Source organism: Cucumis sativus, chromosome 5 (assembly GCF_000004075.3).
Source record: "Cucumis sativus cultivar 9930 chromosome 5, Cucumber_9930_V3, whole genome shotgun sequence".
NCBI lineage: Eukaryota > Viridiplantae > Streptophyta > Magnoliopsida > Cucurbitales > Cucurbitaceae > Cucumis > Cucumis sativus.
This window is the reverse complement of record NC_026659.2, coordinates 9,909,742-9,922,751: the sequence shown is the minus strand read 5'-3', so window position 1 is coordinate 9,922,751 and position 13,010 is coordinate 9,909,742. Positions and strand designations below refer to the sequence as shown.

General features: G+C 38.1%; 1 long non-coding RNA gene across 3 annotated transcripts; it reads left to right on the top strand.

Annotated features, from left to right (window-relative positions):
* Positions 1–416: 416 nt before the first annotated feature.
* On the top strand, positions 417–12,070 carry LOC105435482. 3 transcript variants are annotated; one of them, XR_004216490.1, is made up of 4 exons: positions 417–792; positions 7,448–7,513; positions 7,633–7,759; positions 9,204–12,070. It is a non-coding gene; the product is annotated as an uncharacterized LOC105435482 (long non-coding RNA). The 3 variants fall into 3 exon arrangements; XR_969507.2 differs by lacking the exon at positions 9,204–12,070 and adding an exon at positions 8,728–9,138; XR_004216489.1 differs by lacking the exon at positions 9,204–12,070 and having other exon boundaries at positions 7,633–9,143.
* The last annotated feature ends 940 nt before the right edge of the window (positions 12,071–13,010 follow it).

Below are 13,010 nucleotides of genomic sequence, written 5' to 3'. Positions count from 1 at the left end.
GTTTATATATTATGATTGATTATTGGATTCTAATAGATTGAGTCTTGAATATTACATATTAGAAGACATTAAATTTCTGATAGCATGTTGATCATCATGAAATTATTATAGGATATGTATAATTGATTATTACACTAATATCAGTAATTTACTGTCGTGTATATCACTACAAGAAAAGTTGTCTACTATGACAGTTGCGTATATCACAAAATGAGGGGAGAGAAAAAAATTGTCACAAAATGTAAAATTCCGCATTTTTGGTGGGAAAAGACGAAATTTTTTGGATAATACATTACGCGATAGTTATTTGATGTCATAGAAAAAACCTAAAATAATATTTTATTTTTTATTAAAAAATAAAAAATAAATATTAGAAATTTAGAAAATATTTCTCCAAATCGTAAACCCTTATTATTTTACCCAATTCTCCCGCGAAGTATCCATCTCCAATCCGACAGTCTTCCATCTCCAATCTGATCGTCTTCCAGCCCCGTCACCATCTGCCCCTACTCGTGGCCATCTGTTCACTCCAGCGTGGCCGTCTATTTGCTCTGACATGCCCATCTGTTCACTCTGATGCTGCCATTAACGAACGACGAAACCTCCGCAATCCCTCTGCAATCTTCGAACCTTTTCAATTTGTTCCCATCTTCTCTGGCGCTGCCATTAACAAACGACAAAACCCCCGCAATCTCCAAACCTTTTCAATTTGTTATCGTCTTCTCCGGCGCTGCCATTCGTGTCCATTATCTTCGACGCTGCCATTTGTGCCCGTCATCACCTCCTCTGTCGGTAAGCTTCTATTCTTTTTCTCTTTGTGATGGTTTGATTCTGTGTTGATAGTGTACATTGAAATTTAATATTTATCGAAAGTCCCATTGAATTACTCCAATTTCCAATCTGGTTGACCCAATCCTATTTCTATTTCAAATCTTGATCTACCCTTCATCCCTAGAGCCCAACTTTTGTTCTATTTCAAATCCATATACACACACACACCCAAGTTTCATGTGTTCATGGATGGGGGATGTATTAAATATTATTACAATAACCAACATATATAGTAGTAGTATGTTAGACCACCCATCAGTAGGAGAAGGAATAGGAAAGAGAAGAAGGAGGGGATGTTGGTTATGTAACCAACTGCAGGTGGGGACCACAGGTGAGTGGAGCGTCGTCGCACGATTCGCTGAGAGGGGACCACGATGAGGGAAGTGAGGGAGCGAATATAAATAAAGAAGAGAAGGAAAGGATGAGTAGGTTTTTGTTGTCAAGAGTCTTACTGTTTTATTCTTGAAAGATAGAATAGCAGGAGAGGGAGCCGTCGACTGAGAGCATTCTGTACTACTTAATTTCTGCCATTTTTCATCTTAATACTATCGCATATATTTCATCCTTCTATATTAAGAGTTGGAACAGTTAAGGTCCATCAATTTGGTATCAGAGCCCGTCGATCCAAAAGGTAGTGGGAAATCATGGTTCAAACCAGAAGTGAAGAGAGAAGAGATACACTCGAACAAGAACTCAACAAAAATTCCGGTGATGGAGGAGAAAATTACCGCAATGTCACAGAACATGGAAAACTTGCAGGCTCAAGTGGAGAAAACTCACCAGATGGTGATGATCTTCATGGAAACAATGGCCAAGGAACGGGCATTAGCAAGCGGAAAGGGTATCGACTCTTCAGTACAAGAAACATGGACGGGAAAAATGGTGGAGGGAGAAAGCTCGGCAACTAAAGAAACAAAAAAAGGGACGGCAGAAAAGAAGGAAGACGGCGAAGAGGATGGCAATGATCGAAACAAATTTAAAAAAGTAGAAATGCCGGTATTCGATGGAGATGACCCCGACTCGTGGCTGTTTCGCGCAGAGAGATACTTTCAGATACATAGACTAACGGATTTTGAAAAACTAACGGTCGCCACTATCAGCTTTGAAGGACCTGCACTCAACTGGTATCGATCACAGGAGGAGAGAGACAAGTTCACCTGCTGGTTAAACTTGAAGGAGCGATTATTGGTCCGATTCCGATCATCCCGCGAAGGTTCTTTGTATGGCCGGTTCTTGCGTATCCAGCAGAAGTCAAGCGTAGAGGAGTATAGGAATCTCTTCGATAAGTGGGTGGCCCCATTATCGGATATTCCGGAAAAGATCGTGGAAGAGACGTTCATGGGAGGGTTGTTACCGTGGATTAAGGTAGAAACAGAATTCTGCAATCCCGTGGGATTAGCCGAGATGATGAGATACGCGCAAATGGTAGAACAACGGGAGATCCTGAGGAGGGAAGCAAACTTACCAGGATATTCGGGAACGAAAGTCTCGAGTAGCAGCTATCCTATGACCAAAACATACGTTGGAGTAAAGGAACAAGGGAATAAAGAGAACGCACTCTTCCCAATCAGAACGATTACCCTGAGAGCTTCGCCGGCGAAGGAAGTTAGGAAAGAAGGACCCTCTAGACGGCTATCGGACGCGGAATTCCAGGCCAAGAGAGAGAAGGGACTCTGTTTTAAGTGTGATGAGAAGTATCATTCCGGGCACAAGTGCAAGGCAAAGGAGATTCGCGAGTTACGAATGTTTGTGGTCAGGGCTGACGACGTAGAAGAAGAAATTATTGAGGAAGATGAATACGATTTAGAAGACTTGAAGGCCATGGAATTGCAGCACGACCCGGGAGAAGTAGTCGAGTTATGTATTAACTCAGTAGTGGGATTGACAAACCCGGGAACCATGAAGATAAGAGGCACCATCCAAAGCAAGGAAGTTGTCGTGCTGGTCGACTGTGGAGCAACCCACAACTTCATATCTGATCGGCTAGTCAAGACATTGAATATAACCACAAAAGACACTGCCAACTATGGGGTAATACTGGGGTCCGGAACAGCCATCAAAGGCAAGGGAGTGTGTGAAAAATTGGAGTTGAACCTCAGTGGATGGACAGTAGTAGAGAATTTCCTGCCTCTGGAACTCGGAGGGGTAGATTTGATTTTGGGAATGCAATGGTTACACTCCTTGGGAGTGACCGAAATGGATTGGAGGAACCTAACCATGTCTTTTTTTCATAACAGTAAAAAGGTGGTGCTAAAAGGAGATCCAAGTTTAACAAAAACTCAAGTGAGTCTAAAAAATCTCACTAAATCATGGGTGGAAACGGACACGGGGTATCTGATTGAGTGCAGAACATTGGAGGCATGCCAAACTGAGATAAAAACTGAAGAGAACGAAAGTGAACCTGAGGGCATCAAGGCGGTTCTAACACAGTATAAGGATGTCTTCGAGGAGCCTAAGGGACTGCCTCCCAGCAGGGATATTGAACACCATATACACATAAGGGGAGGAGCAGACCCGGTGAATGTCCGACCTTATCGGTACGCATTCCAACAGAAGGAAGAACTGGAAAAGCTGGTGGATGAAATGATGGCGTCAGGAATTATACGCCCGAGCACAAGTCCCTACTCCAGTCCGGTGCTCTTGGTCAAGAAAAAAGATGGGAGCTGGCGATTCTGCGTGGATTTATCGAGCGCTCAATAACATAACCATCCCAGATAAGTTTCCTATCCCCGTTGTTGAAGAACTGTTTGATGAATTAAACGGTGCCAGCCTATTTTCCAGAATAGACCTAAAAGCCGGTTATCACCAACTGAGGATGTGTAGTCGAGACATAGAGAAAACGGCCTTTAGAACTCATGAGGGTCATTACGAGTTCTTAGTGATGCCATTTGGGCTCACAAACGCACCCGCAACCTTCCAATCACTGATGAATTCTATTTTTAGGGTCTATCTGAGGAAATTTGTCTTAGTTTTCTTTGACGACATACTAGTTTATAGCAGGAATTTAGAGGAACACTGTCACCACATGGAACTAGTGCTGGAAGTATTAAGAGAGCATAATTTGTTTGCCAACCGAAAGAAATGCTGTTTTGCGGGTTCAAAGGTAGAATATTTGGGACATGTATTATCGGGAAGAGGAGTAGAAGTTGACCCGGAAAAAATTAAAGCAGTCAAGCAATGGCCAGTACCAACAAACGTTCGTGAGGTCAGAGGATTCTTAGGGCTGACTGGATATTATCGTCGTTTTGTACAGCATTATGGATCCATAGCGGCACCCCTGACGCAGCTGCTCAAGCTCGGCGCATTTAAATGGAGTGAAGAAGCACATGAGGCGTTTGAAAAGCTTAAACAAGCAATGATGACTCTACCCATATTAGCTCTCCCCGATTTTAATACACCCTTCGAAGTAGAGACAGACGCATCCGGCTATGGAATTGGGGCGGTACTAATGCAGAATAAAAGACCTATAGCGTTTTATAGCCACACACTAGCAGCACGCGACCGAGCCAAACCAGTATATGAGAGGGAATTAATGGCAGTGGTAATGGCAGTTCAACGCTGGCGACCCTATCTACTTGGGAGGACATTCATAGTTAAAACAGATCAAAGATCACTAAAATTCCTACTGGAACAGAGAGTTATCCAACCACAACATCAGAAGTGGATTGCAAAAGTGCTGGGGTACTCGTTCGAGGTAATGTACAAACCAGGATTGGAAAACAAGGCAGCAGATGGCCTCTCGCGAATACCTCCAACTGTCCATCTTAACCAACTAACCGCTCACACTTTGGTAGATATCAAGGTAATCAGAGAGGAAGTTGACAAAGATGAATATCTGAAGAATATCATCGACAGAATTCAGAAGGAGGAAGAGGTAAAGAACTACACGCTGCAACACGGCCTATTGAGATACAAAGGGAGGTTAGTAATTGCAAAGAATTCCTCATTGAGACCAGCCATTCTGCATACCTATCATGATTCAGTCATCGGGGGTCATTCAGGATTCTTAAGGACCTATAAACGACTAACAGGAGAGCTGTTTTGGGTAGGAATGAAGGCAGAAGTGCGCAAATATTGCGAGGAATGCATGACGTGCCAGCGGAATAAAACCTTAGCTCTATCTCCAGCAGGATTATTGACTCCCCTCGAGGTCCCAAAGAGAGTATGGGAGGATATAACCATGGATTTTATCGAAGGATTGCCTAAATCAATGGGGTTTGATGTCATATTCGTAGTGGTGGATCGCTTCAGCAAATATGCGCATTTCCTCAGTCTTAAACATCCCTTTGACGCCAAAATGGTAGCTGAAGTATTCGTTAAAGAAGTAGTAAGATTACACGGATTTCCGCAGTCAATCGTATCTGATAGGGACAAGATCTTTCTGAGTCACTTTTGGAAAGAACTCTTTCGTCTAGCTGGTACCAAGTTAAACCGAAGCACGGCCTACCACCCCCAGACAGACGGACAGACCGAGGTGGTCAACAGGTCGGTTGAAATCTACCTAAGATGCTTCTGCGGGGAAAAACCAAAGGATTGGATGAAATGGTTACACTGGGCTGAATATTGGTATAACACCACATTCCAAAGATCGTTGGGCGTGTCACCATTCCAAGCGGTGTACGGGAGAACCCCACCAGCCCTGCTGTATTATGGAGAACGGGAAACTTCCAACTCATCCTTGGATGAGCAACTGAAGGAAAGAGATGTAGCATTGGGGGCTTTGAAGGAACACCTACGCATAGCTCAGGACAAAATGAAACGCTACGCCGACATAAAAAGAAGACATGTCGAATTCAAAGAAGGAGATCAAGTGTTCCTAAAAATTAGGCCATACAGACAGGTATCCTTGCGGAGAAAGAGGAATGAAAAGCTATCACCAAAGTATTTCGGGCCTTATAAGATAGTGAAGCGAATCGGTCAGGTGGCATATCAGCTGGAACTACCAGCGGCCGCAACAATCCACCCCGTGTTCCATGTGTCACAATTGAAAAAAGCTGTTGGGGAGAGTGCGAATAGCGAAGAACCGTTGCCATTTTTGACTGCAAATCACGAGTGGAAAGCCGTGCCACAGGAAACTAACGGATATAGACAAAACGAAACAGGCAGGTGGGAGGCTTTAATAAGCTGGAAGGGTCTGCCGCATCACGAAGCCACATGGGAAAGCTATGACAACTTTCAGCAATCCTTCCCCGATTTCCACCTTGAGGACAAGGTGAAACTGGACCGGGAATGCAATGTTAGACCACCCATCATACACCAATATAGTAGGAGAAGGAATAGGAAAGAGAAGAAGGAGGGGAAGTTGGTTATGTAACCAACTGCAGGTGGGGACCACAAGTGAGTGGAGCGTCGTCGCACGATTCGCTGAGAGGGGACCACGATGAGGGAAGTGAGGGAGCGAATATAAATAAAGAAGAGGAGGAAAGGATGAGTAGGTTTTTGTTGTCAAGAGTCTTACTGTTTTATTCTTGAAAGATAGAATAGCAGGAGAGGGAGCCGTCGACTGAGAGCATTCTGTACTACTTAATTTCTGCCATTTTTCATCTTAATACTATCGCATATATTTCATCCTTCTATATTAAGAGTTGGAACAGTTAAGGTCCATCATAGTACTAGTGCTACGTGGAGTTAACATTCAAATAATTGAAAGTCATTATAAACTAATTATGCCGTTTATATATTATTGTAGGATAGATTTGATTTTGAATATAATGAAATGGAATGAGTTGTTGCAATATATTCTGTAAACTTTGCAGATAAAACAACATACTGGATTTTTATAGGAAATATTGTACACCTACAGCTGTATATTCATTACTTATTTTTAGAAAAGGGGTATTGTATATGAATGAAATCCAATAGAGTAGAAGAAGTATAAGATATCAAATCTTGGTTTGGTTTAAGTATGAATAAGAAAGAGAGAGTATTATTTAATTGAAAATGGAAACTAGAAGGAGAGAGATTTTAGGGAAAAGTTGTTTTGTTCTAGACACACAAATATATATGAAACTCTTAAGTCCTAACATATCTATATACATATGTACAGTAAATTCCCAACTTATAAGTGTGATGTTTAAGCATATAAATGAAGAGTATACCTTTAAAGCTTCAAGCTTCACTAAATTCCCAACTTAAAGGTTTTGTGATATTAATGATTTGGCACTAAAAATTCCACTGTTATCCAAATTCTAGCAATAAATGTCCTCCATCAGTGTGAGGAAGAATGAGAATGGGGATAAGTTAATGGATGGAGACCTATTCAAAAATTTCAGCCTCAAGGTTGCTTCTAAAGTTCAGCACCCAAGACGTGTCAAACGAATATTTTTGGAATTTTAGATGCAAGTTATATGCTTGTTTTATCTCGGATTTATGGCATTTACATATCCTAATCATTGAAATCTCTTGTTTCCCACAATAAATAGTTGTGATTCATATTATTTTGTTTTGTTTTCTTGCTAAACTAAATGATTCATACTCTTTATAATGAAGATCTCATTTGATGACACCTTGTCCATTCTCTGTTTGCTTACTTTTGGCTCTTCTGTTTTCTTCTTCTTCTTTTATTGAACATTATACTCTAGACTTACCATTTTATGCATTGAAAACATGCGTCTAGGATTCCTTTTCATAGGTGAAGTTCGAAGTTGCTGCTTATGAGAAGTTAGTATTGGAAAAATTAGAGGTTTGTTCCTCATTTATCATTGTGATGGAAAATTGATTTTACCTTCATCTGTTTTTTACTTTTCTTTTTTTTACTTGAATATTTAAATAACTGAAAACTGTTTTGAATTTTTTCTGCAGATAGTATTCTTGTTGCTGCATCACATCCACTGATCAATCCTATTCTGTTCAATCCGACTGTGGCCGTAATCTCCAATCCGCCGCATTCTCTTGACCATTCAATTGGCATCTGTAACCTCCTCTATCGGTAAGTCGTCTCTTCCTTTTTTATTTCTCTATCTATGTGTTAAATTATTCTCTGTAATCTTTCCCTCAACTCCATGTCAATTTGTCTGTAATGTGTGAAATTTTAAATTTTGGGCAAACAATATATAAGACTTGTAGCCGAAATAGATCACTATTTGAGAATGAGTGAATGAATTCTTAGTTTTTTCTTGTCTTGTTTAGGGTTTAGAATGATAATGGGTGAAATGTACATTTAATTTCTGTATATTTTGTAAATCATTTTAGATAGGAGAAAAAATATTTAGACGGTTTTGCTTTCTTTTTAGTAATATTAAATTGCTAAAAATTATTTGCAACTATTTTTTTTTAGCTTAGTTACTCGAAATATGGAAAATTTTGTGAGCATATTCATGTATGGAGTAAAGATGAATGCATGTGATTCTAGCTAATAGGCATTAATTTAAGATAATATTATGAATGAGTTGTTGGTGAATTTTTCTTTCCATCATTTCTGCCATGCTATTTCATTTCATATCTTAATTTTGCTTTTGTTTTTGAAACATTGGTAAAAAGGTAAATGTATATCTACGAGAATATCAATATTTTTAAAGTAGGGATGGAGTGTAGGACTAGGAGTATATTTTGTTATTTAGCATTTATTAATTTTATTCACATTTGAAGAAAAATATTGACAGTATATGTTTATATATTTGGTAAGTGATGAAGGTATAGGTGAATTTGAGAAGGAAAGAGGGAATCCGCATTAAATATGTTGACCATAAAAGCTCAAGTTGAAAAAAAGAATGAAACTTCAGCTTTTTGAAAAATTACCTATTTCTTCAATTTATTTTCATAATTTTCTCTGTATTGTGCTTTAAGGATTTGATTTAACTTTGAAGAAATGAATATAATGTTGTCAATAAGTTTGTTAAATTTCTCTATGGTAGTAATGTTGCATTAAAAAATAATGATTTGTTGTTGATTGGGAAGGTGGCAAGTTGGGGAGCTGAACAATTTTTCTCAACTTGATGAACTCTGATATATAGATGTGAGGAATTATGGGTGGATTGAAAAGCTGAACAATACCGCTCTAGTATTTGGTTTTGAACTTTAGGGGATCATTGGAGTTATGAAGCATTCTTTAGTATACTTTTAAGACTAAACTGAAAACCAGCTGTTAGGACTAAGTTTGATATTGATTACGATATGTTCTTTAGTATATATAAGTTTGATGTTGATTAGCTATTTTAGAAAATATATTTGTGTGTGTGTGTGATGCTTTTTCCTACCACGATCATTTCAAATATTGTTATCTATATAGTACTATTTTGTATCTTCGCTTTAATTAATTGAGATAGAAAATTTATGAATGGTATCAAATAAATTATTGAGTATTTTGAGGATTATCTACCGTTTTGAGAGTTTGAGTTTTAAAAGTTGTTGCTCATAATCTCTTTTGTAGTCAGGTTTATTTCGAGGCCAACTTAGATATCAACACAATGGACAAGTCATGGATGACCCAAAATAGGATGTCAAGAGAATATGATTTAGGAGTTGAAAGGTTCATTAAATTTGGGTTGAGTCATGCCAAAGGTTCTAATTCACTAAGATGTACATGTCTGAATTGCGACAATCGTTTACTTAAGGATGTCTCAACAGTTCAGTATCATTTGTATGTCAATGGAATTGATAAAAGTTACAAGAAATGGTTTTGGCATGGTGAAGAATTGAACTCAGATAACGTTACCAACACGATAGAAAATACAGTGGATGAAACTGATGAAAACGACGATTTATTTAGTACAACTAATATGGTTCAATCCGTTCAAGAACAATCTTCTAATGCATCCAATACCTTTGACTCTATGTTCGATGACGTGAAGAAACCCTTATACCCAGGATGTAAGAAATTCACAAAGTTGTCAGCTCTCGTGAGATTGTATAACCTGAAGGTTAGGTATGGTTGGAGTAACACTAGCTTCTCTGAATTACTGTCCATAATAAGTGATCTATTACTTGATAACAACGAAATTCCATCTTTCTTATACGAAGCGAAGAAAACACTAGGTGCCTTAGGAATAAGTTACCAAAAAATTGATGCATGTCTTAATGATTGTTGTTTGTACATAAAGGAATATGAAAACATGACCAAGTGCCCTAAGTGTGGTTTGTCAAGGTGGAAAATCGCTAAGAACTCAAACAAGGAAAAATGTGGTGTGCCTGCCAAGTAGATGTGGTACTTTCCAATAGTTCCAAGATTTATAAGAATGTTCAAGCGATTCAAAAATGCTAAGAACTTGCGTTGGCATGCGATGATAGAAAAGTTGATTGTATTTTGAGACACCCGGCTAACACTCCATCATGGAGGTTGATTGACCATATGTGGCCAACCTTTGGGCTAGAACTGAGAAATCTCCGTTTGGGTTTTTCTATTGATGGAATTAACCCATTTGGAGATATGTCAACGACGTACAGTTGTTGGCCTATTATCACTACAATATACAACCTTCGACCATGGCTGTGTATGAGAAGAAAATATTTGATGTTGACAATGTTAATATCAGGTCCAAAGCAACCAAGATACAATATCAATATGTACTTAGCACCCTTAATTGATGACCTACAAATGTTGTGGAAAGATGAAGTTCGTTGTTTTGATGCATATAAGGAATAATACTTCACACTGCGGGCTGTCTTATTGTAGACCATCAACGATTTTCCAACATACGGTAATCTATGTGGTTTTAATGTGAAATGATATAAGGCTTGTCCAATATGTGGAGAAAGACTACTTCAATAAGATTGCAACATGGAAAAAAATGTCATACATGGGACACAGGAAGTATTTGCCAAGACATCATTCATACATATTACAAAAAGAAAATTTAATAGGAAGCAAGAGCATGAAATTCCTCCACAACCCTTGTCGGGGGAGGCCATGTACCTTAAGCTGAAAAACATGATATTTTCATGTGTGAAGAAGTGTGGAAAGACCGTGCATAATGAAGGTGGCAATGACTATTGGAAAAGAAGACCATAATTTTTTCAACTACCATATTGGATACACTTGCATGTTCGACACTGTTTAGACGTAATGCATATTGAAAAAAATGTATGCATGAACATAGTGGGCACCTTGTTTGATATACTAGGAAAAAGTAAGGATGAGATGAATACTAGCCTTGACTTGGTTGAAATGAAAATTAGACCAAAATTGGCACCAATGTTTACTGGTAATAGAACTTACATCCCTGCGGCATGTTATACACTGTCAAGAAAAGAAAAGTACAAGTTTTGTAAGACTGTCAGAAATGAAAGTTTCAGAAGGTAAATCATCAAATATTAGCAGTCGTGTGTCTTTGGATGACTTAAAACTGATTGGCCTTAATTTGCACGATTGTCATTTTTAATGCAGCAACTGCTTCCAATTGCAATACGTTCAGTCCTACCGAAGAATGCGAGATACACAATCAGTAGATTGTGCTTTTTCTTCAACGCGATTTGCGCCAAAAGTTTATTCATCTCAAATCTTTACAATCATGGTTCACCTTGTCGTTCATCTTGTTAGAGAAGTAAAGCTTTGTGGACATGTATATTTACGGTGGATGTACACATTTGAACGATGCATGAAAGTGTTGAAAAGTTATGTTCGCAATAGAACTCGACCGGAAGGATGCATTGCAGAAGCAAGCATATGTGAGAAGGCAGTTGAATTCTGTTCAGATTTTCTTTCTGGATTATATCCTATTGGACTTGGGTCACTCAATTCAAGGGCAGACATGCAAAGCGACCGACCACTGTCAACAGGAACATACTTTCGACCCAATGTCCAACAACTGAAGCAAGCACATTTTCATGTCTTACAGAACACTGGAGAAGTGCACCCATACGTTGAGTAAGCATTCGTATGATTATATACTGCCATTAATTTACCCTCAAGTGACCATTTTAATCTATGAAATATTTTGTAGACGACATTTCAATCAATTAAAGATGGAAAATCGCAGAAGAGCCAAAAAAGAAGAATGACTACAAGGTATAAGCTCTGGCACAACTGTAGAATGATTCCTCAATATGAAGCAACTTATGGTTCTTTTTTCAAGTTCTTATAGAGATGAAATGCACATAATCCATACTCAACTAATTCATACACAACATTAAACTCATTTTCTATACTCTTGTGAGCATCAGACACAATTACCATTTCTTTATTTTCCCCAAAAACAAATTTAAGATTGTGAAAAAACCATGTTCATGGCAAGTCATTCTCTGAATCAACCACAACAAAAACTAGTGACACAATTTAAGAATTTTCATCAATAGTGCAAGCAGAAATGAGCATACCAAGATATTTGTTCTTCAACATTGCACCATCAACTGAAATAACCGACACACAATAATTTCATGCATCAATTGAAGTTGAAAGGGCCATGAAATAGAACTTGAATTGACCTTCATCGTCTAATTCTTCAGTCGTATACATTCCTAGTAATTATGTAAACAAGATATTAGAATTATAGTGTATTTCCATAATGAGTAAAATACTTAAAAGCGAATGCAAAGTATTTGATATATATATATATATATATATATATATATATATATATATATATATATATATATATTATTATATATTATACCTGGGTTGTTTCTAATCAATGCATCTGTGAATGTTGCCAACATTACATAAGAGTTCTCTACGGTACCCCTAATGGAATTCAGTGCAATCTCACGTCCTCTTCAAGCCTTTCATAACTTACATTTACCCCGTGATTAATCTTCATGTAATTAATAACATCATAAAGGTGAACATGGAGCCTTGTCATTCATTTTATAAAATGACTTTGTACACTCAGAAACAATCGATGTTGCTTGCATGTGTTCATTTTTAACAATGTCAACGACACACTGGTGTGTATCTGTAAACTTACGAACAATCCAAATATCGCTTTCTATGAACACAGAAGCACGTAAATACCATGAACGGGACAGATCTTTGCATCAAATGTCAAATGATGTGCGGTTGGACCTAACTGTAACAAATTCAAAACTATTGTTCACAGCCAACATATAAATCACTTTCTTCAGTATTGACTTAGTTCTGAACTTTACTCCGAACTTAATAGATACTGCATCATTTGGTGAATCAAAGGAATCAACTTCAATAATCCATGATACATTGTGTATAGGTTGCTGTGTATTTACTTCGTTATTCAAACACAATGTATTTCTGACTGACTCAATAGGTGCAAAATCAACAACCAAAACAAAAT